The sequence below is a fragment of the Poecilia reticulata genome, linkage group LG5 (assembly GCF_000633615.1).
Source record: "Poecilia reticulata strain Guanapo linkage group LG5, Guppy_female_1.0+MT, whole genome shotgun sequence".
In the NCBI taxonomy this organism is placed as follows: Eukaryota; Metazoa; Chordata; class Actinopteri; order Cyprinodontiformes; family Poeciliidae; genus Poecilia; species Poecilia reticulata.
Window position 1 is genome coordinate 12397812 of NC_024335.1, and position 4135 is coordinate 12401946.

The 4135-nt window shown below is 34.4% G+C and overlaps 1 long non-coding RNA gene across 1 annotated transcript; it reads left to right on the forward strand.

Moving 5' to 3' along the window:
* Positions 1–4037, forward strand: LOC103464737 (uncharacterized). The gene is made up of 4 exons (XR_533702.1): positions 1–28; positions 362–544; positions 2292–2474; positions 3858–4037. It is a non-coding gene; the product is annotated as an uncharacterized LOC103464737 (long non-coding RNA).
* Positions 4038–4135: the final 98 nt, after the last annotated feature.

A 4135-nucleotide genomic window follows, 5' to 3' on the forward strand; every position in this document is an offset into this window, starting at 1 on the left:
GGGTGGACTGGAGAGGGAGACTGCGTCCGTAAGTGTTTGAATTCTCTTTTTTTCAACACAGTTGGCCAAAGCATTGTGTACCTCAAACAGAAATTCTTTTTTTAATTTTCTCAGTTGTTACTTGTCCCATCCCGACAAAACTGGAAAATGGTGAACATGCCTTGTAAAATTATGAAATACCATATAACATTATTTTAAATGTCACTCATCAAAGCCCTGCCTGATTACTGCCAAGACCTGTAAAATCAAGAAATCAGTAAAAAAAAGAAAAAAACTGCCTGACAACATGAAGTAGGCTAAAAAGACTTAGGTGAAACAATTTAAACCTGAAACAACAATGTTCTCTTTCTAATTTTTGCAGTTGTTACTTGTCCCATCCCGAGGAAAGTGGAAAATGGTCAACATTCTTGGAAGAGTGACAATAAACCAAAATATAAACAAACGATACGTTTCTCATGTAACACAGGATACAGATTGATTGGGCATGAAACCATTCAGTGTACTGCAACTACCGAATATGATAAAGGGCCACCACAATGCATTGGTAAGTAATTGTGCTTTATTTCAGGCTTCACAGAAGATTGGTTACAATATATGAACAATTTGCAAACATTTGTGAATAACTTAAACCATCTTACAACCACTTGTAAAATAGCACATTGACCAGTCTATTTTAAAGAAACAATCTTACTTTTATTCATGCATTGAAATTGTAAACGAGGAGAAATTAGAATCTTATATTGCAATATTTTTTAAAAAATGTGCCATAATAATAAAAATATACTGGGATTTGTTGTATATAAATTACAACAATAAATCCCTATTGCAAATCAGTGTATAAACAATCCCAGCAAAATCCCAGCATTGTTTATTGTATAAAAGAGTTATCAACTATTGCTAACTATTATTAACTATTATTATCAACTGTAAGAGGATAAATTAGAATCCTTCATTACATACAATAATGTGTTACAATAATGAAACAATGGTGTAATTTGTGTTTGTGTTGTATAAAAGACACCACTGTAAGCCTTTCTAAGTTTGTTTAGTTGCAGCCTTCAAAAATGGTTAAATCGTGGCAGCACAGAATAAAGTTTATTTCCTTGAAATCCTTAGTTTGGCTTGTAATAGCTCCTGGATTTCCTGTTGTTGCTTTTTTTTTTTTACAAGCATTAAAGGTGTGTCACATGACCATCTCTGTTGGCTTTTTCCTGTTGCATGCAATTGTATAACTAATATGAAATCTTAATTTAGTTYGTCTTTAAGCTGAAGAAAGTGTACATAATTTACAGCAGAATTTGCTGTAGGATCACCATATAAACCTAGTACAATAACCTGGCTTTCATGTATAAGCGCTAAAGGATGAGACCATTCTTTGCTATTTGCCCTTTTATGCCTGTGCTTATCCACTGTGGGTTCTTTACTATCTGAATCATCCATTCACCCCTAAACCACTTCAGAGTACCTTACCTAAAATGTACTTAACACTAAACTGCTAATCACTTGTCAAAATGTGTCCTGCCAACATATCATCTAAGTGAAGTATAGCAGTTGTAAGTGAGAGATTGCCACATAAATAGATGTGTCATGTGAATTAAACTACATGCTGCATGACTGTCAGTTGTAAATAAAATCTGCTGTACATGTAAAATTAGCTTCGTGCCCCAGATCTAGTCTGTATCAGAGTGCAGAAGATATTTATTCAAGATGATGTCAGCAGACTTCTTTAGTCATAAAAGTGACCAAACAAAAGCAAATTTACAACAAAAATTATTTCATCTCCTCCAGCAACAAAAGAACAAGGAATAGAATATGTAAGAAAAATATTTTTGGCATAGTTTCATATTCATATATTGTACTTTGTGACACATTGACGAGAGGACATTATGTATTTATATAAAGTTCTATGAAAAAGTATTTGCGCTCATTTATAAATTTCTTTACAGTGCCTAAATATTTAGGATCACCAAATCCCTTTTAAAATCAGACATAGACAAAATGGTAAACATAAAATGTTTTCTTACTATGATGATTTTATTTATTAAGGAAAAAACTGTCTAAACCAGCCTTGCCATATGGGAGAAAGTAATTGCTTGCCTTGTAAAATATGAAATACCATATAACATTATTTTAAATGTCACTCATCAAAGCCCCACCTGATTACTGCCAAGACCTGTAAAATCAAGAAATCAGTAAAAAGAAACTGCCTGACAACATGAAGTAGGCTWAAAAGACTTRGGTGAAGAAAATGTGAACCTGAAACAACAATGTTCTCTTTCTAATTTTTGCAGTTGTTACTTGTCCCATCCCGACTAAAGTTAAAAATGGTGAACATTCTTGGAGTAGTGATGATAAACCAGAATATSAACAAAAGATACATTTCTCATGTAACACAGGACACGCATTGATTGGGAAAGAAACCATTCAGTGTACTGCAACTGGCAAATATGATTATCGGCAACCACAATGCTTTGGTAAGTAATTGTACTTTATTTCAGACTTCACAGAAGATTGGTTAGCTGAGACAATTAGATGAGACAATCACTTGTAAAATAGCACATTATCCAGTCTACATTAAAGAAACAATCTTACTATTATTATTCATGCAATGAAATTGTAAACGAGGAGAAATTANGGTGAAGAAAATGTGAACCTGAAACAACAATGTTCTCTTTCTAATTTTTGCAGTTGTTACTTGTCCCATCCCGACTAAAGTTAAAAATGGTGAACATTCTTGGAGTAGTGATGATAAACCAGAATATSAACAAAAGATACATTTCTCATGTAACACAGGACACGCATTGATTGGGAAAGAAACCATTCAGTGTACTGCAACTGGCAAATATGATTATCGGCAACCACAATGCTTTGGTAAGTAATTGTACTTTATTTCAGACTTCACAGAAGATTGGTTAGCTGAGACAATTAGATGAGACAATCACTTGTAAAATAGCACATTATCCAGTCTACATTAAAGAAACAATCTTACTATTATTATTCATGCAATGAAATTGTAAACGAGGAGAAATTARAATCTTATATTGCAATATTTWAAAAAAAAGTGCCATAATAATAAAACTATTMTGGAATTTGTTGTTGTATACAAGATACAAYGACAAATCCCTATTGCAAATCATTGTATAAGCAATACCAGCAAAATCCCAGCATTGTTTATTATATGAAAGAGCTATTGACTATTTCAGAGGCTTTCAGACTCCAGTTAAGCACAATGAGAGCCACTTATGTCAAATGGAGAAAACATAGAATGTGGTGAAGGTTCTCAGAATTAGCTAGCCGACAATGTTGTATACACAAGGAAAAAAAAAAAACATAGTGAAATGTTTGTGTGGCTGATAAAATGTGCTCTCCACCAACCACTGCGGCCAGTGGAGAACATTTAAAATTTTCATTCCTGATCCTTCAGACATGACTCTTCATAGAGGGATTATAGAGATGCTGGTACAGACCAACCTGCTCTACAACAGCACCGTACGGTTTGAGTGAAAAATGGGGTGTGTGTGCAGAGTGATCCTCACAAAAATGTGAAGGTCCACAACTTGGAGCCACAACAGTGCTCAAGGCAAATGCATATTGGACACCCAGTTCAAATCATCAACAATAAAACCTAGCTTAAGAGATCTGAAAGTAGAGTAGCGATCACATAGGGATGGAAATGACTGACATATCTGATGTTATTTAGATAGGTTGACAAAATTAATTACATTAACTACGAAAACCTACAATTACTACATGATTCTTYGTGGAGGGGCTGGCAMTCTTTTTGGCRGACAGAGCACCTCCCTTTGATAATGGTAGATGAAATGCTGCTCATTTACAAGATTTTTATTTCCTCCTAGTTTATTGTCAAATGCCTGAAGGTGGAAATAACATGTTTCTCACTGATAAATCCCTCCCAAGAAAGGATTTCCCATATGGTACCAGGCTAACATATAAGTGCAGCAAAGGATATGAAAAAGCAAGTGGATCTGAGATCATAACCTGCATGGGTGGGAATTGGACTGAGCTAGATTTAATCTGCAAAGGTGAGTCCTGATGTTGAACACAGACATGAAAAAAGTGGCTTGTAAAATGTTTGTATGGGCATTGAAAAGTTTTCTCCACCAGCCTATGTGGC